Below are 26,770 nucleotides of genomic sequence, written 5' to 3'. Positions count from 1 at the left end.
CTCTTCATTTACCGTATTTATCGGCGTATACCGCGCACTATTTTGCCCTGAAAATCAGGGCAAAATCGTGGGTGCGCGATATACGCCGATACCCGCTTTCCCGCCACAAGTTTGAATACTGCGCCGGCATATACCGAGCGCAGTACACTTGTGTATCTTCGGGCAGTCTGGGCACTTTTCACGCTGACGTCCTGAGCGTACAGGACGTCAGCGCGAGAGTTGCCGAGCCTGCCCGACGATGGACGAGTGTACTGCGCTCGGTATATGTCGGCGTAGTATTCAAACTCGGCGCGGGAAACGAGCGGGGAGGACACGAGGACGCCGCAGAAGGACGCCGGACCCGACGAAGAGGACACCCGAAGCCGCAGACGGACCCCGGACCCGACGAAGAGGACCCCCGGAAGCCACAGAAGGACCTGTACCTGACGAAGAGGACCCCCGGAAGCCGCAGAAGGACCCGTACCCGACGAAGAGGACACCCGAAGCCGCAGCCGGACCCGACGAGGCCGCCGATGGATGCCGCGCAAGACACCAAAGCTGTAAGTACAAAAAAACTTTTTTTCCACAGGATTGGGACCAACATTAGGGGTGCGCGGTATACGCGGGAGCACGTTATACCGCGATAAATACGGTACTTTATGACTTTTATGTTTTATTACACAGTTGCCTCCAGGCTAGTATTTGTTTCTCAACTGTATATAGTGTCAGTATATTACTTAGCACTTTATATTAGCCCCTGTGACATAAAGCGGTATTAAACCCCAAACCAAAAAATATATTGCAGCTTACCAATCATTAGATGTAGTGGCTGCATTTGTTTTCTTTTTTAGGCTTTCTTTTTTGTATTTTTATCTGTTGATGTGGTTAGTAAAAGCCCATTCACACAGGTCCGACTTTGGATCCGACTTCAAGTCGCTCCTAGTCGCCTCAAGTCGCGCTGCATGAAGAAATTAATGTAAGTTAATGGAGCCGTCTTAATGCACGCTACTGCAGTCGCTCCGACTTCAAAAAAGGTTCCTGTACTACTTCAATCCGACTTCTAGGCGACTTGTACCCATTTATTTCAATGGAAGTCGCCTAAAAGTCGTGCTTTGGGGCGGCCCCCCATCCCAAAGCACCTTGTCTCCATGTTGATGGGGACAAGGGCCTCTTCCCGACAACCCTGGCCGTTGGTTGTCGGGATCTGCGAGCAGGGGGCTTATCGGAATCCGGGAGCCCCCTTTAATAAGGGAGCCCCCAGATCCCGGCCACCACCCTATGTGAATGAGTATGGGGTACATCGTACCCCTGCCCATTCACCTGGGGGGAAAAAAGTGTCAAGAAATAAAACACACTAGACAGGTTTTTAAATGGGGCTCTACAGTTCCTGCGACAGTAAAATCAGAGCTGATCATTTCTTGCCCTTTCCTCAGACATGGAAAAAACATGAAAGCATTCAGTAGCCCATCTCTATAATTTACCCCAAAACCTCGGACCTGTAAGGCACAAATGAGGACTTGGATATCCATGCTTCATAGGCTGAGTCTTCCTTTGTTTTACAACGACAGTAGTCAAACATTTTTTCATTTATTTCTCCCTGTAAAATCCCTGTGGTGTGCCTGTATATGGAATATAACATTTGAAGCAGTGCCAATGTGAAGATTAGAAATTGGACTCCAGGCTGTTGGATAAAGAGAAGAGCTCCAATGCGTTTCCTGTGTACTCTTAGCAGGGGTTCCTACAAAGACCTTGTACTGGACAGAAATATAAATTACCTTAGCAGTGCTAATTGTGGACAGTGAACCTCGGGCAAGTCAAGGCAAGTGTATGGAAAATCATGGAAATCAGAAAATACACCCTTCATATAATATACTACCTGTGCACATATACAAAGAGAACTTTTAAAGGGCCAGAAATATCAGAATCATGAGCCGATACTAGTGGGTTTAAGCAGCAGTTGGTGGCAAGCTTGTAGGCAAGTGCAGTTTATTTTCTCCACTGCAGGTGGCACTCAACCACAGCGGCATTGCAGTTGGAGGGTAAATCAAGAGGAACATGGTTTCTCTATGGTTTCCTGGATCACTGGGGAAGCTATCCAATTGGATGCTGCCGTTCCATGTGACTCTGGTTGCCATCTTGGGTCAGGCAGAGGCTTTTTGGGACTGTGATTCCCAGGCTTGGTGAACAGTTTGCATGTTGATAGTCAGTGAATAGTGGGAGGGAGAGGTTCCAGAAAAATACGGAATGAGTAGGGATGCGTCATCCTTCCTGGAAGCCTGCCTACTTGTGTACAGACCAGCCAGGAGGCATTCTTTTCCTCAAGACAGATGCTATCAGCACATCCGATACCTGCTCTGCTACACATCGCTGTTACATCCTGGGAGTGTTCCTGGTTGGGTGCTTTCACGCCGTGCTTAGTGAGAATTGCTAAACTTTGACTTTAAAGTGATTGTAAAGTCTTGTTTAAAAAAAAAAAGTACAAACATGTTATACTTACCTGCCCTGTTGCAGTGGATTTACACAGTGCAGCCTGGATCTTCTTCTTCTCGGGTCCCTTTTCGCTGCTCCTGGCCCCTCCCTTATGTCAAGTGACCCCACAGCAAGCAGCTGGCTATGGGGGCACCCAAGCCGAGTCACAGCTCCGTATGTCCATTCAGACATGGAGCCCCGCCCCCTCTTTCCCCTGATTGGCTAGCTGATATTCCTTGACAGCTGCGGGAGCCAATGGTGCCGCTGCTGTGTCTCAGCCAATCAGGAGGAGAGTCCCGGATGGCGAAGACACTCGTAGACATCACTGAAGAGAGATGGGCCTCAGGTAAGTAATTAGGGAGGTGCTACACACAGAAGGTGTTTTTTATCTTAAAGCGGAGTTCCACCCAAAAATGGAACTTCCGCTTTTTGGAACCCTCCCCCCCTCCAGCGTCACATTTGGCACCTTTCAGGGGGGTGCAGTTACCTGTCTAAAACAGGTATTTGCACCCACTTCCGGGCATAGACTCCCATGGGAGTCACGCCACTTCGTCCCCCCACACTGTCTCCTGGGAAACACGCTGGTCCCTGGAAGGAGGGGGCACCAGTCAGGGCGCGCCGCACTACTCGCGCATGCGCAGTAGGGAACCGGGCAGTGAAGCCGCAATGCTTCACTTTATGATTCCCTCACCAAGGATGGCGCCGGGGGCAGCCGAGAGACGAGCGATTGCGCTGGACAGGTAAGTGTTCATTTTTTAAAAGTCAGCAGCTGCGGTATTTGTAGCTGCTGGCTTCTAAAAAAAAAAAATTCGGGTGGACCTCCGCTTTAACCACTTCCATACAGGGCACTTACGCACCTTCCCGCCCAAGCTAATTTTCAGCTTTCAGCGCTGTCGCACTTTGAATGGCAATTGCGCGGTCATGCTACACTGTACCCAAACAAAATTGGCGTCCTTTTTTCCCCACAAATAGAGCTTTCTTTTGGTGGTATTTGATCACCTCTGCGATTTTTTTTTTTTTGCGCAACAACTAAAAAAACACTGAAAATTTTGGAAAAAATTACGTTTTTATTTTTTTCTGTTAATTTTTTTGTAAATAAGTAAGTTTTCTCTTTCAATTACGGGCACTGATATGGTGGCACTGATGAGATGGCACTGATGGACATCGATGAGGTAGTACTGACGGGCACAGATAAGGTGGCACTGTTTGGCGGCGCTGGTATGCGGCACTGATGGGCACACATAGGCGGCACTGATGGGCACACATAGGCGGCACTGATGGGCACACATAGGCGGCACTGATGGGCACTCATGGGCAACACTGATGGGCACTCATGGGCGGCACTGGGCACTCAAAAGCGGCACAGATGGGCACTCATGGGTGGCACTGATGGATACTTATGGGTGGCACAGATGGGCACTGATAGGTGGGCACAGGGCATGGATGAGCACTGTGGGGTGGCACTGATGGACACTGTGGGGTGGCACTGATGGACACTGTGGGGTGGCACTGATGGACACTGTGGGGCAGCACTGATTTACCTATGTTGCCAGTCAGTGCCCATTTGTGGGCACTGATTGGCATCTTTTTTTTTTTAATGCTTTTTTTTTTTTTCAGCCTTTTTTTTTTTTTGTTCACAGACTTTTATTTTAGTTTGCCCTTCCCTGGTGGTCCAGGGTGGGCTTCCCTGGTGGTCCAGTGTGACGAACCGAGGGGGGGCTGCGCTGATAAACAATCAGCGCAAACCCCCCCTGTCAGGAGAGCCGCCCATCGGCTCTCCTCTACTCGCGTGAGGAAGAGCCATCAACGGCTCTTCCTGTTTGAATCGTGATCAGCCGTGGTTGGACACGGCTGATCACGTGGTAAAGAGTCTCCGTGAGAGACTCTTTACCGAGATCGGTGTTGCGGGTGTCAGACTGACACCCTGCAACAATGATCGCCGCGATGCGCGCCCCCGGGGGCGCGCAGCGGCTCAGAATCCTGAGGACGTCATATGACGTCCAGTCAGGATTCTACAACCACTTTGCCGACGTCAATATGTCATTGGCGGGCGGCAAGTGGTTAAAGATAAAGAAAAAAAACCTCCTGCCTTTACAACTCCTTTAAGTTCTGTTTCCTGCAACTGGACTCTGAAGCCTCGTACACACGCTCGGTTTTCTCAGCAAGAACCAGCAAGAAAACGGCTGGCAGAGCTTTCTTGCCGAGTAAACCGAGCGTGTGTACGAGGCTTTGAGGTTTCTCGTCAAGAAAACTGGCCAGAATCTCGACCAGAAAAATAGAGAACCTGCTCTCTATATTCCACGCCGTGATTCTCGGCAGTGTTTTCCTGGCGAGAAACCCGAGCGTATGTATACTTACCTGTCACGGTGTAAACCTGCGCATGCTCGAAATGACTTTGACGCATGCGCGGTAGCTTCCAAGGGCAGTGTATGGTGTAGCAAGATGGCGGCGACGGCATTAAATGTGTCGAGCACATGCTCGTCGTACTCGATGACGTCACCGCGTTCTTGACATTCAAAAGAACGGCGGTTGTTTTGAATTGAGTGTGTGTACACTCGGCCCGGCAAAAGATTCTTGCCAAGAATCTCGTCAGGAAAAACAACGTTTTTTTTCCTGACGAGATTCTGGCCCGTGTGTACAGGGCTTGAGTGTTTACTATCGCCGCTCCATGCTGCACCTCCCCACAAGCTACTTTCATGAATGTTCATATATTTGCCAACCTTAGATAAGCAGATTTTCCTGCCCCTGAGGAAGTGATTTTCCCAAAATGCATAGGGCACAATAGGATGAAATCGTGTTTGGCTTTTATCATGTTTTCAAATGGCTGTTTTATATCATATTTTTGTCCATGGTTAACACCATGATGGATTTCTCTATTATACTACACGACTTTAACTAGGGCTTATTTTAGGGGTAGGGCTTATATTGCAGCCATCCCTGAAAATAACGCTAGGTCTTATTTTCGGGGTAGGGCTTATTTTCAGGGAAACAGGGTATTGATGTAGTTATTTATTTCATGAATTGTTCCAATCATGTTACAATACTGTTGCCATCGTCGGATTGGATTATTCAATAAAAGTCTTGGGCCAGATCTAGAGAGCAAGTACGCCGGCGTATCTACTGAATCCTCAAACCAAGATACAACGGCACTGAATCCTCAAACCAAGATACAACGGCATTTGGGTAAGATCCGACAGGCGTACGGCTTCGGATCTTAGATGCAATACTTCGGCGCCCGCTGGGTGGAGTTTGCGTAAATTTTCCCCATCGGGTATGCAAATTAGCGATTTACGACGATCCACGAACGTACGCGCGGCTGTCGCATTTTCTAACGTCGTCTGTAGTCGGCTTTTTCCGGCATATAGTTAAAGATGGCATTTTGCGGCGTATAGATAGACTTGCCATGTTAAGTATGGCCGTCGTTCCCGCGTCGAAATTTGAATTTTTTTTTTTGCGTAAGTCGTCCGTAAATAGGGATGGACGTAACTCACATCTAAGTTCAAAAAATGACGTCGTTGCAATGTCATTTCGCGCAAAGCACGGGTGAAATTTCTGGACGACGCATGCGCAGTTCATTCGGCGCGGGGACGCGCTTCATTTAAATGAAACCTGCCCCCTGATCGCCAATTTGAATTCCGCCGCCAGAAATACACTACGCCGCCGTAACTTTACGGCGCAAAATGGTTGTGGATTCGAAATTCCGCCAGGTAAGGTACGGCGGCGTAGCGTATCTCTGATACGCTGCGCGGATCTAATTCTATGTGGATCTGCCCCCTTGTTTTTATATGTATTTACCTGTTTGTACATGAATATATACCATGTTTACATGCAATATACTCAAACCTCTCCTTTCGTTGTAATATATTTGCCGACCTTCCACAACCACAACAAGTGTTTTTCACTCACACTGTTACATTTTAGCGGCTTGTCAAAAGTTTAGTTCTGAAAGCCCAAAATGTTTCGTTCAAATCAGCCAAATATGTTGTACATTGCAGGTGCATCAAAGTAACAGATTGTGTACACATTACAGTTTATAGTCTTATAAAGGCAGTCGTAGCCTGATTGGAAACGTCTGTCTCCTGCCAGCAAACTGATAAAAAGGACCCTAGTTCTCTATGTGGAAGCAGTGGTCTCTCTGCAAAGGTCTGCCACACCCCTGTAAAAAAGGCTGCTTCTGCCAGAAGTGATCAGCCAGGAAACTGTCAAGAGGGGATTCGGCCGGATCACACAGGGCGGGGATCTCACGCTGTGACGCAGCTTGTGTATAAAACGCCGGCCGCTGTCAAACAAAGTCCCGACTCCTGTAATAGACAGCACACTGGTCCAGGAGGCAGGACTTTTGTCTGACGGTGGCTGGCGTTTCATCTCCAAGCTGTGTTACAGCAGGAGATCCCTGTTCTGTGTGATCCGGCTGGCAATCCTTCTGATTCCTCCCTGTGATCCCTGTTCTGTGTGATCCGGCTGGCAATCCTTCTGATTCCTCCCTGTGATCCCTGTTCTGTGTGATCTGGCTGGCAATCCTTCTGATTCCTCCCTGTGATCCCTGTTCTGTGTGATCTGGCTGGCAATCCTTCTGATTCCTCCCTGTGATCCCTGTTCTGTGTGATCTGGCTGGCAATCCTTCTGATTCCTCCCTGTGATCCCTGTTCTGTGTGATCTGGCTGGCAATCCTTCTGATTCCTCCCTGTGATCCCTGTTCTGTGTGATCTCTGGCAATCCTTCTGATTCCTCCCTGTGATCCCTGTTCTGTGTGATCTGGCTGGCAATCCTTCTGATTCCTCCCTGTGATCCCTGTTCTGTGTGATCTCTGGCAATCCTTCTGATTCCTCCCTGTGATCCCTGTTCTGTGTGATCCGGCTGGCAATCCTTCTGATTCCTCCCTGTGATCCCTGTTCTGTGTGATCTGGCTGGCAATCCTTCTGATTCCTCCCTGTGATCCCTGTTCTGTGTGATCTCTGGCAATCCTTCTGATTCCTCCCTGTGATCCCTGTTCTGTGTGATCTGGCTGGCAATCCTTCTGATTCCTCCCTGTGATCCCTGTTCTGTGTGATCTGGCTGGCAATCCTTCTGATTCCTCCCTGTGATCCCTGTTCTGTGTGATCTCTGGCAATCCTTCTGATTCCTCCCTGTGATCCCTGTTGCATTGATAGGCACTGATGAGACTGCACTTAAGGGCACTGATAGGCTGTATTGATGGGCACCAATAAACACTGATGAGGCTGAACTGATGTGCACTGATAGTCTGCACTGATTGGCACTGATAAGGTTGCACTGATGGGCACTGATAGGCTTCATTGATGGGCACTGACAAGCCTGCATTGATGGGCACTAATAAGGCCTCGTACAGACGAGAGGATTTCCGCTGGAAACGGTCCGCCGGACCGTTTCCAGCGCACATTCCTCCTCCGGATTTTGATCTGATGGCTTGTACACACCATCAGATCAAAATCCGCGCGGAAAACATCCACGGTCACATGTCGCGACGTGTCCGCGCCGTCGCCGCGATGATGACGCGGCGACGTGCGTGACGCTGGAAGGTAAATTCTTCCACGCATGAGTCGAATCATTCCGACGCATGTGAGGGATAGGATCGGACGGACTGATCCGGTGAGTCTGTACAGACGACCGGATAAGTCCGAGGGACAGGATTCCAGCGGATAGATTTCTTAGCATTAACATTTCTTGTCCGCTCGGGCCTACACACGACCGGATCTATCCGCTGGAACTGATCCGCGGATAAATCCCAGCGGATAGATCCGGTCGTGTGTACGGGGCCTAAGGCTACACTGATGGGCACTGATAAGGTTGCACTGATGGGCACTGATGAGGTTACACTGATAGGCTTCATTGATGGGCACTGACAAGCTTGCATTGATGGGCACTAATAAGGCTGCACTGATGGGCACCGATGAGGCAGCACTGATTAGGCAGCAATGATGGGCACTGATAAGCTGTACTGATGGGCACTAATGCGGCTGCACTGATAAGGCAGCACTGATATGCTGTACTGATATTGCTGCACTGATGAGGCTGCACTTATGGGTACTGATATGCTGCACTGATGGAGCTGCACTGATGGGCACTGATAGACTGCACTGATGGGCAATGATAATGCTGCACTGATGGGCACTGATGAAGTTGCACTGATGGGCATTGATGAGGCGGCAGTGATAGGCTGCATTGATGGGCACTGATGAGGTCACACTGATGAGCCCTGATGAAACTGCACTGATGGGCATGGATGAGGATGCACTGATAAGTCAGCACTGATATGCTGCACTGATGGTCTCTGATGAGGTCACACTGATGAGCACTTATGAAACTGCACTAATGGGTACGGATGAGGTAGCACTGATGGGGCTGCACTGATGGGCACTGATGGGTACTGATAGGCCCTGATGAGGCTACACTGATGGACATTGATAAGCCACACTGATGAGCACTGATATGGCTGTACTGATAAGGCAGCACTGATATGCTGCCCTGATGGGCAATGATGGGGCTGCATTGATGGACACTGATGATGTTGCATTTACGGTTACTGATGAGCCTGCACTGATGGGCACTAATGAGGCTGCACTGATGAGTATACTGATATGTTGCACTGATGGTCGCTGATAGGCTGAAGTGATGAGGCTGCACTGATAGGCACCGATAGGCTGAACTGATGGGCAATAATGAGGCTACACTGATATGCTTTATGTTAATATTGTTAAAATTATTGTTAATATTATTTTTTGTAACTTAATTCTGCATAAAACATTTAACCGCGTCAACTGGTAGCGAGTAACTTTTAAGGCCTGGCTAGTAGCTCAGGACTTGATATTTTGAGCCCTGTTATATATATACTAGCTGAATACCCGGCGTTGCCCGGTCTTCCTATCTTAACCTTTTGGGGAGGAAAATCATAGTAATATAAATATACCCATCTTTTATATAAGGGTGTAGGTAAGGGTTAATTTAACTGTCATATATTTTTATTTGGCATATAAGTAATATGTGTACCAGGTATTATTGAAATATCTCCAGGCGTACAGAAGTTATGTGGGAACATACATTTCCCATTGATTTGCATGGGACTTTAAACAAAAACCCCGACCCTCACAAATGGGGGTAGTTAAGGGATAAATTAACTATCTTATAGTTTAAGTGGACATATAAGTAACATGTGACCAAGTGTTATCGAAATATCTACAGCCGTTTGGAAGTTATGAAGTAACATGTATTTCCCATAGAGTTGAATGGGACTTTAAAGGAAAACCCCGACCATGGCAAATGGGGGTGGGTAAGGGTTAAACCACCTATCCTATGTTTGTTGCTGACATATAAGTAACATGTGTGCCAAGTTTCATGTTAATATCTTTAGCCGTTTGGACGTGATGCTGGAACATACACACACACACACACACACGTTGAGTTTTATATATATAGATTGTGGCCTGGATTCACAAAGCACTTACGCCGACGTATCTCGAGATACACTGTGTAAGTGTAAATATGCGCCGTCGTATCTATGCGCCGTGCTCACAAACTGAGATACGCCTAAAAATAGGCTTCATCCAACCGATGTAACTTGCCTACGCCGGCGTATCCTGGGCGCATATTTACGCTGGGCGCAAGTGGCGCTCCCATTGATTTCTTATTCAAATATGGAAATGAGGGAGATACGTCGATTCACGAACGTACTTGCGCCCGGCGCATAATATACGCGGTTTGCGTAAGTCGTACGTCCGGTGTAAAGTTATTCCCCATATAGGAGGCGCAATATGACTAGGCGTAGGTTACGTTCACGTCGTAGGCAGTGATCCGTCGTATCTTAGGGAGTAGTTCCGACGTGATTCTGAGCATGTGCAGTGGGATGCGTCAACGGGACCGCGCATGCGCTGTTCGTTAATCGTATCTTTATGGCGCTCGGCCCATGATTTGCATGGGGTCACGCCTCATTTGCATGGCTCACGCCCACTTCCACTTACGACGACTTACGCATAGGAAACCCAGCGCAGATTTGGCAGCACTGGCTTTGTGAATCCAGTGCTTGCCTCTCTGCGCTACGTCGGCGTAGCGTATATGAGATACGCTACGGCGGCATAAATATGCACCGATGTATGTGAATCCGGGCCTATATATACAGTATAATCAGTACACTTGTCAGCTTATAATAAAAACATTTTTTTTTGTGTCAAATTTTATTTGAATAAATATAAAAAATAATATGATAGGGAGGCAAAATAGTCAAAGGGCTTTAGTCAAGGTAACTGATGCAGCTACACTTATGCTGCTAAATTTGGCACGATCACCTAGGCTGACCATGAAAGGGTTAATCCTTTTTTTTTTTATTAAGGAAGGATTCTATTCCAAAGCTAGAAAATTATCATTTATTTTGTACACAGATAGCTAGATTCACGTAGGGTGGCGTATGTTTGAGCCGGCGTAGAGTATCGTATTTGCGCTACGCCGCCGTAAGTTACAGAGGCAAGTGCTGTATTCACAAAGCACTTGCCTCCTAAGTTACGTCGGCATAGAGTAAATGTGCCGGCCTAAGCGCGCCTAATTCAAATTGTGAAGAGGTGGGCGTGTTTTATGCAAATGAATCGTGACCCGACGTGATTGACGTTTTTTACATGCGCCGTCCGTGGACATATCCCAGTGTGCATGCTCCAAATTACGCCGCAAAGACTTGAACGTAAATTACGCCCTGCCCCATTCACGGACGACTTACGCAAACGAAGTAAAAATTTCAAAATTCGACGCGGGAACGACGTCCATACTTAACATTGGCTAGGCCAGCTTTTTGTTGGACTAACTTTACGCCTGAAAATGCCTTACGTAAAAGGCGTATCTTTACTGCGACGGGCAAGCGTACGTTTGTGAATAGGCGTATTTCGCTGATTTACGCATTCTAGGCGTAAATCAGCGTAAACACCCCTAGCGGCTGGCGTAAATAGTCAGCTAAGGTACGACGGCGCCCGCGGTCGTATCTTAGCTACATTTAAGTGTATCTCAATTTGAGAATACACTTAAATGTACGACGGCGCAGATTCAGAGTTACGACGGCGTATCTACTGATACGCCGGCGTAAACCTCTCTGAATCTGGCTAAGAATTACAGTTACAGTTTTCTGCTGGCTTGTATGGATAGTGAGATTTCAGAGCATTTCATGTTCAGACTGACCATTACCAGTCAGCTTGCGCTAGAATCCAAGGACTGTTATGCTAATGTTTAATGCTTACTTCTTAATGCCTGGCTAATCAACTTGGCCAAGCAGAAACCGTCGCAGATGGAATTCTAACCATGAAATAACAGGCCTGACACTTCACATTTTCATAATGAAAACTTGTCCCCACCAATATATTAAAGCAAAATAATAATTAAGATATTCTGAACAAAAGCAAAAGCTCTGCGTAGACAGCCATGTTAGAGGACAAATGTCACCTTTTTTCCAACCATGTTAAAATGAAAACCCTTGTTATGTTGTCAAGCTGAGGGAGTAGACAATGCCCGTGCTAACCTATAATCAGACTGTTTTACTTTCCTTACTGTCATTTCTCTAATTACAGAATTAAGGAAAGAGATCTTCTCAAGCATAAATATAAAGGAAAATTTCCTGCTGAACTGATAACAAAACCAGGACAAATGTATAAACTCAAATCTAGCTTAATATTTTTAAAATATATACCGTATATAAAAATTATACTATGATTACTGTTTATTTTTATTGATGAAGCCACATGATATTCAATAGGGATGAGTGAAATGTACCAGGGTTCGTTGACCAACCAGAGAACTTAAATCCAAGGGGGCAGATCCACAGAGCGAGTACGCCGGCGTATCTACTGATACGCCGGCGTACTTTCAAATTTCCCGCGTCGTATCTTTGGTTTGAATCCTCAAACCAAGATATGACGGCATCTGGGTTAGATTCGACAGGCGTACGGCTTCGTACGCCTTCGGATCTTAGATGCAATACTTTGGCGTCCGCTGGGTGGAGTTCTCGTCGTTTTCCGCGTCGAGTATGCGAATTAGCTATTTCCGACGATCCACGAACGTATGCGCGGCCGTCGCATTCTCTTACGTCGTCTCTAGTTGGCTTTTTCCGGCGTATAGTTAAAGCTGCTGTTTTGTGGCGTATAGTTAGACTTGCCATGTTAAGTATGGCCGTCGTTCCCGCGTTTATTTTGAATTTTATTTTTTTGCGTAATTCACGTCTATGTTAAAAAATATGACGTCCTTGCGTTGTCATTTAGCGCAATGCACGGCGGGAAATTTAGGGACGGCGCATGCGCAGTTCATTCGGCGCAGGGACGCGCTTCATTTAAATGAAACACGCCCCCTAATCGCCAATTTGAATTCCACGCCGTTACGCCGCTTGAGATACACTACACCGCCGTAATTTACGGCGCAAATTCTTTATTGATTCGATTTAAAGCCAGGTAAGGTACGGCGGCGTAGCGTATCTCGGATACGATGCGCCGGGGCAGATCTTTGTGGATCTGCCCCAAAATCTTGTGAAGTCAATGGGACCCGGAAGTTATATACAGTAATGCCCATTTTCTAGGCTAGAAGGCAAGAGATTGTAAAAAAAAATGTTTTATGGTGGGCTGGGCAATGCCTTGTGGAACATGTACCAAAGCAAAGAAAAACAAATTTGTTTGGAGATTTTAATAATGCTAAAAATTAAAAAGTCAAAACTCCTTCAAATAACATGACTGGATAATGCCCTTAACCTCCCTGGCGGTATGATTATGTCAGCTTTTTGATGCTGAAAGCGGTGCAATTGTTTTGCATGAAAATTTGGCGTTTTATATTGTAGGCCTGTAATTCTTAGGCCCCGTACACACCATAGAATCCATCCATAAAATCTCAGCGGATCGGTTTCAGCGGATAGATTCTATGGTGTGTACATTCCTGCGGATATTTATCCGCGGGAATTTCACGATTCCAGCAGATAAAAATTTGTAGACATGTCTACAAATCTATCCGCTTGAATCGATCCCAACGGATTGATCCGCTGGTCTGTACAGACTCACCGGATCAATCCGTCCGAAGGGATCCCCCGCATGCGTCGTAATGATTCGATGCATGCGTGGAATTCCTTATATGACAGCGTCACGCTCGTCGCCGCGTCATCATCGCAGCGACGGCGCGACACGTCATCGCGAGGGGATTTCGGAGCGGATTTCGATCCTATGGTGAGTACACTCCATCGGATCCAAATCCGCTGAAATCCTCGAGAGGATTTATCCGCGGAAACGGTCCGCTGGACCGTATCCGCGGATAAATCCTCTCGTGTGTACTAGGCCTTAGAAATAACTCATTTAAATCTGTCCAAACAAGAGTCTAGTAGACATCCCGGCCCGGGTATAATAAAGTTTGAAACATGAAATTATTAATTATAATATAGTAAATAACTATAAATAATTATAACAAATAATAATATAATAATAATACAAATTATTCAATAATGTAATCAAATCAAAAACACTGAAATTTGCTCAGTTGCAGAATTGTCGCTGTCATTACTTTCAGTGTTTGATGATGAATTTCCCCACAAATCGCTATCGCACAATTCTGCAAGTGATTATAATTTATTATCGCTGTTTTCTAGCTGCTCTAAAACCACTTTTGACATAAAGAGACACTTTTTGGTTGCTATGGACAATCTCCAGTTTCCAGGCAGAAAGAACAGTAGTTATAATATAAAAGTGCATGCAGGACACCAAACAGACCACTAGGGACAAAGGAGGTGTGTAATTATTTTAAACAGTACTGTAATCTGTAAGTTTATAGTATACTATATATGTGAACTGTGTTTTACTTTTTTTTTATTTGGTGCCGATTTCCGCCCCGTGTGTAGTAACGTCGCAGGGAACGGAGCTCGGCGGCACTCGGGGCACTGTGTAAATCGAGTGAGGAGACATTTCGATCACACAGCGGGGAGTCATCGCAGGATCCAGGGGACAAGGTAAGTAAACTCTGCCTAGATACTGCAATGCAATCCTGAGTCTGGCTCAGGGATAACGCTAATAGTACTGGATTTCCACCCCGAGACAGACTTGAGATTACCGCCAGGGAGGTTAAAGTGGAAGTCGGGCCAATGCACGCTGCACGTGAGAGTATTTTTTGCCATGAATGCACTCACCAATGCCCGGAACTGGCGGGGACCATGGTCATGTGAAAGTCTAAGGCCTAGTACACACGAGAGGATTTATCCGCGGATACGGTCCAACGGACCGTTTCCGCGGATAAATCCTCTCGAGGATTTCCACAGATTTGGATTCGATGGAGTGTACTCACCATCGGATCGAAATCCGCGCCGAAATCCCCTCGCGATGACGTGTCGCGCCGTCGCCGCGATGATGATGCGGCGACGTGCGCGACGCTGTCATAAAAGGAATTCCACGCATGCGTCGAATCATTACGACGCATGCGGGGGATCCCTTCGGATGGATCGATCCGGTGAGTCTGTACAGACCACCGGATTGATCCGCGGGAGCCAATTCAAGCGGATAGATTTGTAGACATGTCTACAAATTTTTATCTGCTGGAATTGGGAAATTTCCGCGGATAAATATCCGCAGGAATGTACACACCATAGAATCTATCCGCTGAAACCGATCCGCTGAGATTTTTCAGCGGATGGATTCTATCGTGTGTACGGGGCCTAAGGCCTCGTACACACTACCAGTTTCCGCGGACATGTCCGACCGTGTGTACGGCCTAGCGGACAGGTTTCCTGGCCTAGCGGACAGGTTTCCAGCGGACAAAAGTTTCTTAGCATGCTAAGAAACTTGTCCGGTGGAAACCTGTCCGTCGGACATGTCCGATGGTTAGTATGACTCATCGGACATGTCCGCTGGTTATGACGTATAACCAGCGGCCCGAAATCCTGCGCATGCGTCAAATTGATTCGACGCATGCGTGGAAGCATTAAACTTCCGTATTAGAGAACGTCGGTGACGTCTACGTCACCGCGTTCTCTGTCCGCTGGGATTTTGGTCTGATGGTGTGTACACACATCAGACCAAAAGATCCCAGCAGACATGTCCGATGAAAACGGTCCGCGGACCTTTTTCATCGAACATGTCTGCTCGTGTGTACAGGGCCTGACATTAAGGCAGTTCCCTGACTTAGAGATAAGCCATAATACTGTGTGCAGTAGTAAGAGTACAGAGTTCTTCTGAAGGTGCTGTCCCAGTTCACTATACACTGTAACTTGGTATATGTTGCATTAGGAGGAACACTGCTGAGCCTGCACCCTCTCCACTAGTCCAGCGGACCTCTGTTACCACACTCCCAGTAACAGAACTCTTGTACCCATGTGACCAGGTCCTAGATCTCCGTACTGCAGGTTTGGTTCTAGTTGCTACTGGGAAGGGAGCCGGATTACTGTACGCCCCGCTGTCATAGGACCCCTAATACTATTTTAGGGACCACAACGTAACAACTGGTTGTGTTTTACTTTAACTAATGCTTGGTTACCTATAGCAACTGTACTGCTCCTCTTGTTAATTTGCCAAGTAGACCTTTGATAGCAGTAGAGCTTTATACTTCACATGTCGCTTTACTGTCCCAAGTTCTTTGAATATGCCAGAATCAACATCAACCCCTTGAATAATTTGAGATCAGGCTTAAAACAGTTGATGCAATTTTACTAAAATGCTTTGTAGTACAGTCCGACTACAACAGTTATATAAAAATGTCCCTAACTACCTCTAGCTGGTTGCCCAGGCCTACCTCTGAAAGGTTTTAGTCCATATTGGTGTCCTCCAGGTCTTGGTTGTTCTCCGGAACCCTGATTCTTCTGACAGACTGCAAGGCACAGCAGTCCTTCTCTACAGCAGTCATGTGCTTTCCAATGTGGCCTGCCTTTCTCCTATATTTATACCACTAGTAGGTAGTCTGGATCCAAAAAGTTGGGAACTATAGCATCCACATTAACGCTCTCCTCCTGGCCTGGGCCAGCCACTAACTTAATTAACATTTCTGTAGGTAACCTGCCTACATATGCAGCCCCCTGAAACATACCAGGCCATATGCCCGCCTCAACATCATGAGGGTAACTTGCCAGGGGAAACTTGTCAGAAAGGGTCTGTCTGTATATATTCCATTGACTTGTTTTATGTGAATGAGTAGGGGGTACTTTATCTACATGAAGCCTTACTTTTTTAAAGTGTCAGTTATTTTCAGCTGAGACCAAAGCAATATAAGGCTGCTTTTACACTGAGGCGCTTTGCAGGCACTATTGCGCTAAAAATAGCATCTGCAATGCGCCCGGAAAGAGCCGCTCCTTTCTATCCAGTGTGAAAGCCTGAGGGCTTTTACACTGGAGCATTGCGCTGGCGGGATGCTAAAAAAGTCCTGCCACCCGCATCTTTGAGGCGCAGTAGGAGCGGTAAAAATACCGCTCCTATAGCGCCCCTGCTCATTGAAAACAATGAGGTAGCGCCTCCAACCCACCCGCAAAACGCTGCAAAGAGGCGTTTTTTAACCTTTTCGGCCGCTAGCGGGGGTTAAACCCAGAACGCTAGTAGCCGAAAATCGCGGCAAACAAAATGGTAAAACGCCGCTAAAAATAGCAGCGTTTTACAGCCAGCGCACCCAGCGCTTCAGTGTGAAAGTAGCCTAAAACTTACAATGATGTGGCTGTCAATAAAGATTGTTGTTCTTGTGTAAAGATTTGCGAATTGAACTTATAGTGCTTTAGCAAGCTATTTGTTATCCAGCCAGGGTTTATATGTACTTTGATTGCTATATACAGTAAATTATGGAAATATATTACGCTTTGTTGATGACTATTATTATTCTTTATACACTTTGGGCCAGATTCAGGTAGATTTACGTTACGCAGCGGCGTAACGTATCCCATTTACGTTACACCACGGCTGGTTTACAGCGTAAGTGCCTGATTCACAATGCACTTACCTGTAAACTTGCGGCGGTGTAACGTAAATCCGCTCGGCGCAAGCCCGCCTAATTCAAATGGGGCGGGCACCATTTAAATTAGGCGCGTTCCCGAGCCGAGCGTACTGCACATGCTCCGTCCGTCAAATTACCCGACGTGCATTGCGCTAAATGACGTCGCAAGGACGTCATTGGTTTGACGTTAACGTAAATGGTGTCCAGCGCCATTCACGGACGACTTACGCAAACGACGTGACATTTTAAATTTCGACGCGGGAAGGGCGGCCATACTTAACATTGGCTAGACCACCTAGGGCTTAGCTTTATCTTTACGATGCGTATCGCTACGGAAACTACGTAAATTTAGATCGACGGGCATCGCGGACGTTCGTGAATCGCCGTAACTAGTCATTTGCATATTCTACGCCGACCGCAATGGCCTCGCCACCTAGCGGCCAGCCTAGAATTGCAGCCTAAGATCCGACGGTGTAACACAAGTTACACCTGTCGGATCTTAAGGCTATCTATGCGTAACTGATTCTATGAATCAGTCGCATAGATACGACAATCGTATCTCAGAGATACAACGGCGTATCAGGAGATACGCCGTCGTATCTCTTCTCTGAATCTGGCCCTTTATTTTTACTTTTTTACAATTGGTATGTAGTAATGTTGTCTTAGGCTTCCTCACGATCTGTGTCAAGTGAAAGGTTAATGTCTATAAAGTCTTCATATCAAGCACAGTGAAAGCTGTGAGGATCAGCCTGGAGAGGGCAAGGCAGAAAAGCCAAGCATACAAATGTGTAAGCCTGTAAGAAGTGGCTTACTGAGTATTGTAAGTTTCCCAAGAGCAATATCGTTTCAGACTCCTGTTTAGACTTTTATGAAGCGAGTCATATGTACAACAGACATCTCTGGAGACATGTTACATCAGACAGAGAGACTGAGGGAAGAATGTGATTTAACTCCTAGCGCTCACCTCTGAGGGAGCACTGGAGTAAATAATATATACCAACAAGCTTATATTGATAAGAAGGACTTCTCAGACACCTTTTCTATGTGTTAGACTGAAGATGACACAACAGCAATGTCAACCAAGTGAGAACGTGGAAATCACACCCACCCATGGGCTAGTGAAAAATCCAACACACTCTTTTTATGCTTTCCTTTTTTCATTATTATCAATTTGATTTGGAGTTTTTGATGTTGAGTATTTAAAAAGAAAAAATCTTTAATGAAGAAGATGGTGACCATGTGCATTTCAAATAAAAAGCAAGCATAACCCAACCTAATTGTTCAGTATTATTTAAACTATCTAAACTGCACATCGACTCGAGAATTATCTGATTGCCCTTGGGGCAAGCTGTCTGTGATGTTCTGCAGTGTGATCTATAAATTACAATGTACAGTATGTCAATGGAGGAATGAGGAAGCAGAGAAGAAGAGGCCAGGGCCAACTTATCAAGACGTATAAATGGCTATCGGGACAAGTGTTTGAAGCAATCTAATTGTTAGTTCCGCCTGACAGTAGACTACTGTCTGTTGCCATTTGCAGACATGAGATGATCACCCTATCTGGCTAGATAAGAAGGTACCTTAAATAAATATTTCAGTACTTTATCCTTTGTCTGAGATTCTCTAGAAATTCCCATGGCAGTCAGGGAGCTTAGAGTGGAAGATAAGGAGAAAAGGACAGCTTCTGGATCACATGACCACACCGGAGTAGATAAAAAAAAGGGATTTACACACATCTTTTTATACGGAATATATTTTTAGTAAAACTTGTCATTAAAGTGATACTAAAGCTTTGTGTATTTAAAAAAAATAAAAAAAATAACAAACATGTCATACTTACCTCCACTGTGTATTTCGTTTTGCACAGAGGGGCCCCCGATCCTCTTGTTCTGGGGTCCCACAGCGTCTCTCGCTGCTCCTCCCCGCATTAGATAACCCCCTCTGGGAAGCTTTTTCCCATGGGGGTTACCTTGTAGGCGCTCTCCTGGGTCATACACTCGGTGTCCATAGATGCCGAGTGTATGACTCGGCCCCGCACCACGGCGCTCTGCGTCATTGGATTTGATTGACAGCAGCAGGAGCCAATGGCTGCACTGCTATCAATCTATCCAATCAAAGCTGGGACTCCGTGGAGAAGAGGACGGCAGGGACGCGCTCACAGAAATTCGGGGCTCAGGTAAGTAAAACAGGGGGGGGGGGGCTGGGGTGCCAGACATTGCAAGGTGTTTTTTCACCTTAATGCATAGGATGCATTAAGTTGAAAAACACGTAGGTTTACAACCCCTTTAATCTTAGGCCCCTTTCACATTGAGGAGTTTTTCAGGCGGTAAAGCGCTAAAAATAGCGCTGCTATCCCGCCTGAAAAACTCCTGCACTGCAGACTCAATGTGAAAGCCCAAGGGCTTTCACACTGAGGCGATGCGCTGGCGGGAGACAAAAAAATCTCCTGTCAGCAGCATCTTTGGAGCGGTGAGAGGAGCGGCATGTATACCGCTCCTTCACCGCTCCTTCCCATTGAAAACAATGGGAACCGCGGCAATACCGCGGCAATATTTTTAGCGGCGTTATACCGCCACCGCAGCTCCCGCCCCAGTCTGAATGACCACTTTAACGACTTCAGCTCCGAAAGATTTACCCTCCTTCCTGACCATGTGATGTTTTGTGATACGGCACTGCATTACTTTATCTGACAATTGCACAGTCTACAACTCTGTACCCATATAAAATGTATATTCCTTTTTGTCCCACAAATAGAGCTTTATTTTGGTGATATTTGATCCCCTCTGTGTTTTTTATTTGTTGCTCTATAAACAAAAACGACTGAGGCCCCGTACACACGTCCGAGGAACTCGACGTGCCAAACACATCGAGTTCCTCGTCGAGTTCAGTGTTGAAGCTGCCGAGGATCTCGGCGGGCCGACTTTCCTCATTGAACAACGAGGAAATAGAGAACATGTTCTGTATTTGGCCCGACGAGTTCCTCGTCGGCTTCCTCGCTGAAAAGTGTACACACGACCGAGTTTCTCGGCAGAATCCAGCTCCGCTCGAGTTTCTGGCTGAATTCTGCCGAGAAACTCGGTCATGTGTACGGGGCCTGACAATTTTGAAATAAAAAAAAACAATGTTTTTTACTTTCTGCTATAAAACATATCCAATAAAAAACAAAAACAAAAAGAATCAAATTTCTTCATCAATTTAGGCCAATATATATTCTGCTACATATTTTTTGTAAAAAAAAAACTTTTACTAGTAATATCGATGATCAGCAATTTGTAACAACGCTGCGATATTGCGGCGCACAAATTAGACATTAACACTTTTGACACTTTTTTTGGGACCCAGTGACATTTATAAAGTCATCAGTGCTAAAAATATTCACTGTCACTGTACTAATGACACTGGCTGGGAAAGGGGTTACCATCATGGGCAATCAAAGGGTTAACTGTGTGCCTAGCTAGCGATTTAATGTAGTGGGGAGGCGCTTGTACTAGGGGAAGGCATAGATCCATATCCCTGCTTTGCAGGAACATAGGATCAATGCTTTCCTTACTGATAGAATGGCAATCTGCCTTGTTTACATATGCAGACCGCCATTCTGCCTGTATCCTACAGGGAGAGAGGGTTAGGGCACAGGACACCCTTATGGCCCATACACATGATCCGAATATCGTACCATTAACCGTCGTCCGAGGAAGAATCGTACAATAATCGTATCGTTAGTACAGAGCTTTTGAGAGCCGAGCACGAAAATTCATCCGATATTATTCAATCGGCCAAGCATGAAAATGTTTCTTGTACAATACCAGATCGTACGATTTTTGTTTAGTCAGTACAGTTGTAATCCGAAAATACAATACAAATACATTACAACACATGACATCACTTCCGGTTTTTTTTTCTGTTGTACGAGAATTTTCATCACTTTAGTAACCTATTCAATTTATACTTGCGACTATTAAGCGAGAAAAGTCAGACGTCCTGTCGTCCAATTTTCGGATTGTGTGTACAGTAGGACAGTAGGCAGACAAATTAACACACACCAAAAACAAAAGAAAAAAAAAACAGCCGGATTGTGAGGGCACAGACCTTTCACGGTCACATTCCCCAGTTGGTTCTGGGTAGAATCGAACCTGGGACCTCTCCATTTACAAGTCCAGCTCTTTGCCTCTGAGCCACTGCTCAAGTGTTAGTTTGCTTGCTGTCCGTTGGAGCCTGGTGCTGAACCTATGTTACTTTGGACCAATCAGTGGCCTGAGCGGCCTATTTAAGCCAGCCCCTTCCTCCTTGCTAATTGCTGGTTCGTTGTCAGCTTTACCCTGTGAGAGAACCTTGAAACCTGAATACCCTGACCTGCTTGACCCGGATTGGACCTTGACGATTCTCTGCCGTCTCCTACACTTGACCCCTGCCTGCTTATCGGATTTGCTGTTGTCTCCTGCCCCTTGACCTTGGCTTGCTCTCACGGACTTCCTCTGATCTCTCCAACTCCTGACCCACGGCCTGTGACCCGGATTTGCTTTTGTTTCCTGTTGGTCCCTTCTGGACGTTCCTGCCTGATCAACGACTGTCTCCAGTCCTCTGCACCTGCCCTGTTTTCGTCAGCTGCACCAAGTCTGCCTACCAGTTCCCGGCACCGGTGCCTCCTTGTGCCGTCCCTCCTCTGTTCTAACTTCAGGGAGTGGTCTGCACAGGGTCGCAAAGGTGAGCCGCCCTCAGCATCTCGGCCTCGGTGAGTACTTACCTTAATGGTCCTGACACAGATAGAGAGCAATACAGCACAAGGGCCTTAGGCCTGCACCCAATGTTCTATATCTATGTAGCAACCGTTGTCTCCCATAGCAACCAAAAACTTACAGTACCATTCAGGGTTTCCTTCTCAATTCAAATTAATTCTCAAAAATATTTTTTTTCATATGCTGCTGTTTTGTCCCTGACATTTTGGTGTGATGGGAGCGTGACTGTGGCTGCTTGTGCTGCGCTCTTGCTGTTAATCTCCCATTTCTGTTAAGTATTCTTATTAAATTACAGGATTTATAAATATATTCAGTGCTCTTTTTCAGCATGTTTGGGATGCAGATGGGGAAAGGTAGGTGATGTAGTTTGCAACATGGCATTGTGGCCTGTATTCCAGTATGGAGCGTGTGCTGTATTCTGGTGATGGCAGGCAATAAAATGATGATAGTTGGAGAGGTTCCCACTGAAGCTATGCCAGGGAAGGTGATCTTTGGTCAGGGTGTTATGTGTTACCCCTTGATCCTTGCTTTTTTTTAAGAACTTGCCTCCTAATTAGACATGTGCCCTGCCAAAAAATGTGTTTGTTTGTTTTTCGTAAATTCAAAAAAATAAAAAATGTAAAAAATTAGGAAATTCGGAATTCGTAAATTCTAAAATACAAAACTAGGAAAGGAAAATCCAAGTATTAGAAAGAACAACAATTCGTAATAATAACTAACTAACTAACTAACTAACTAACTAACTAACTAACTAACTAACTAACTGATAATAACTAACTATTAAATTATAGGTATTGGAATTTCATTTCAGATTTGGCTGTTAGTGAACGTAACAAATTTATCTGAAGTTACGAATTATCCAAAATAAAGAATGCAACATCTAAACAAACCAAACGGAATTAAATAATAATATTATTAAATTTTTATTATTATTATTGATATTTATTATTATTAATTCTTTACGCTCCATTCGTTTAGATACAGAATTCATTATTATGGATAATTCGTAACTCGGACAAATTTGTTACGTTCACTAACAGCCAAATTTGAAAGGAAATTCCAATACCTATAATTTAATAGTTAGTAATAGTTAAGTTGTTATTAGTTAGTTATTTCAGATTTTCAAATTTTCGTTCTCACACGGGACGCACGTGTTTACCTCTATCTCACCTATGACCAGCCCCAATTAAGGGGACTATTTATAGACACAGCACATTGATATTCCCCGTACTGGTGCCACCTAACTACCAGGGACACACAGAGCTATACCCTGTTGTGGATTATCAAGGTAAGACAGCACTATCAGATTCACATGCTGTGGCAATTGTTTTTGCTATAAGACATGGAACCTTTCTATATATTATTCCTTAATTAATACCTTACCTCAATTTATATCTTTATATCTATAGGACTTCATTGCCAATTTCTGTTACCCTTTCCATGCATATGGATTGAAGCTGCCCAGTTTGGCAATCGTCGAGGCAGATCTACCCATCTGCTTAGCCGCGCTCGGCTCACTACTTTTTGTATAGATCCCACTGTGTGAATACATCCATGGATTAGGCATTTTGTTTATTGCTTACCAGCAATTAACTGCCATACCACTTTATGCAATCTTATTTTTCATTTTATGGTAAGCTCTCTTTTTCCTTCTTTTACCTGTATTATCAAACATTTTGGCATTGCCCCTATGAAATTATCTGACTACATGGGCACACTCTAAACTGTTTTTTATTTTTATTTTATAATGATATCTACAGATATTACTCCCCTAATTGGTTGAAGCAATATTCACTTGTGGATTACAACCAACATTAGGCTAATACAAGACCGCTCGTTGATTATCACAAACGCGATATATTTTCTGTAAGTCTTATATAGATTTGTTTAAAGCTCATTGCTAGTGATAGATACGCTATTACCAATCCTGCATACTGTATTATATATACTCTCCATTATGAGAATCTTTCCATCACAGATCAGGGTTTTTCATTATTCATTTTTCTTTCTTTTTTCTTTTCTCTTTCTTGTTTTCTTTCTTTTTCTATGGGTTCCTCTTTCCCCTCTCCCCTTTTGGTTAGCTGTTTGGCTTGCTGTCCTGTTGCCTTGTCACATATTGGCGCACTAAGACAAACTCTACAACAATTATCGTTTCATTATATATCCTGCAACCTTTGTTGCATTCTGTATATCTATGTGTATTTTTTATCTAAAAATGTGTATTTTGTTTTCTTAATTTTTGATGTACATATACCTTAAACTGTCATTGTTTTCTGTATATGTCTTATTAGAATGAGATATCTATGCTCCTGAAGAAGCGCTAATCCCAAAGTGCGCAACATGTCGAGCAAGCCCTCCTGTTCCTCTGGATAAACCACCTGGTCACTTGTGATATAACCCACTCTATGATTTTGCTTTGTATTGTTGAAGCTTTCTATGTTAGAATCATACAATGAATGTGAACCTTGTGTGTGGAACCAGTTATTCATTTAATTTCATTTGTTGATTTTATATCTATAACTGTTTTTATGATATTTCTATATCAATAATAAAAAACATTTCTAGTTTTCCATACCACTTGTATCGTGTGCCTTTAAAGCCCAACCTACTAGTTCTTAGTCCAATTCCACATTATCGGGGCGTTGGCACACTTACCACTGGTGCATCCGTAGTATCACCCTACGATTGATGTACATTAAATTAGGCCTGTATCTTCTCACCTCTCTCTTCCTCATCCAGGTGCCATATGTATTTCTTCATTATATGTCCGTAATGAATTTTTTTTTGTGCTTTACTTATGTGGCTTTGTAAAGTGTGGACCAGCTTTATACTACATTGCTTGTACCAATTGTATACTTGGCCATACAACTTTTGCTAATAACTGTTATTGTAACATGTCTTTATGTTTCAATAAAATAAATCCCTGCTTGTAAAATAACATTTCTGTCTTGTCCTTTTCAACCAATGAGACTCAAATGCAATCACTGCAATGCAGGATCTACATAGAGTGTACAACAAAGAAAAGGCACCATTCACAAGAATTTATCCTTATCTAAATGTAATTTCTTTAAGACTCTTTTCTTTTTAACTAGATAAGTTGTATTTTGCAAAACTGCAGTTATCCTATTAACTGGCAAAGCTCTGTTATGGATCCGTGTGGTGAATAGCCATGTAACAGATGTAGAATACTGTGAACTTACTATTGTAGTTTTATACACTTCACAGTATGTCAGATCTAAACACACATTTTGAGCATTTCATTCACCTCTTGATAACAGAACACACTCATTTTGAAAATGTGAAATAATTTGACCACCAAATGTGTTCAGATGAATAACACGGCTTGTTCACTAAAGAAAATAAAGTATTGCCAAATGTTGTGTTTTTGATAACCAAAGAACTCTGGGAAAGCTGTTTTGTATGCACAGAAAATCACAGTTGGATAAGCAAAGGCATCAGGAGGCCCTGCCAACTATTACTGGGCAAATTGTTCAATGGGCATGAGAGCATGACTTGCAATCTAAGATTAAACTAAGAGCAAGATTGAAAAAAAAAAAAACCTTTGCATGTTCTACTACAGTACAAATCATAAAACCGAGGCTGTAATGATGGGCGATGACATTTAAAGATTACAAAGAAAGTTGAAAAGAAGGAAACAGAATTATACATGAAATTATAGTTTTAAATTGCCTTGACACCCATATTTGAAAGTATTCTGTCAACTTTAAAAATGTAATTGAAGTGATAAGCATTCAGAAGAGATAGTTTGCGTTTTTTTTTTTTTTTTTCTCATTTTACAATTTGATCTATTTAGAAAAGGCTTGTTGGAGGGTCAAGTTCCTCATTTCCATTCATTAGTTGCACATTGATTAATTCAGCATTTTAGCTTCTTTTTAAACCTTTTTTTTTTATACAATTTAATTTGATCTGTCCCCAACTGTAAGCCATGCAACACTGAAATCTGAGAAAAAACAATGCATTAAATGGTGTGTATACAATTGTAGGCAGGTGCCTTTAAAATGTTATGATGTATGTTTTCTAAGTGCTATGTATTGTAATGTATGCCTTCCTTATTTTTTTTTTAAGCAGTGAATGTGGCTGCCCCACGGTGAACAAACTGAGCTAAAATGTTTGTGCTCCAGTTTGGGAAACGTAAAAATACAGGAGTTTAGCATTGCGAGGGGTTCAGTCAGTCTGTGTGTGTTGCTCACGAATATTCGTATTGCGAATATTCGGCTCGAATATGGCATATTCGAGTATTCGCGAATATCTCGAATTTCGCGGCCAATATTCGCTATTCCGAATATAAAAAAAAATTGCGAAATTTCGCCAATTGCGAATTTATTGCGAACATTTTGCGAATTTTTTTTTCTGATTGGCTCTGATGCAAAAGAATATTGCATCATATTCAAAAGTATTCTCGAATATTCGGAAATTGAATATTCGGAATATTCGGAATATTTTATCAAAAAAACAATGTTGTGAAATATTTTGACAACTGTGGTAGGAGAACTCTGATTGGCTCTGATGCAAAAGAAGGGCGGAGAAAGTATTCGCGAATATTCGGAAATCGAATATTGGTGATATTTTATCGAAATTTCGCTAATGCGAATGCGAAATTGATTGCGAGATTTTGACAACTCTGATTGGCTCTGATGCAAAAAAGGGTGGAG

General features: G+C 44.4%; 1 long non-coding RNA gene across 1 annotated transcript; it reads left to right on the top strand.

The window, feature by feature from the left end:
• The first annotated feature begins 23,210 nt into the window (after window positions 1–23,210).
• LOC120928686 lies at window positions 23,211–25,035 on the top strand. Its single transcript, XR_005747299.1, has 2 exons — window positions 23,211–23,730; window positions 23,858–25,035. It is a non-coding gene; the product is annotated as an uncharacterized LOC120928686 (long non-coding RNA).
• Window positions 25,036–26,770: the final 1,735 nt, after the last annotated feature.

This window comes from Rana temporaria, chromosome 2 (assembly GCF_905171775.1).
Source record: "Rana temporaria chromosome 2, aRanTem1.1, whole genome shotgun sequence".
Taxonomy (NCBI): domain Eukaryota; kingdom Metazoa; phylum Chordata; class Amphibia; order Anura; family Ranidae; genus Rana; species Rana temporaria.
This window is presented reverse-complemented; position numbering and strand designations above follow the sequence as displayed.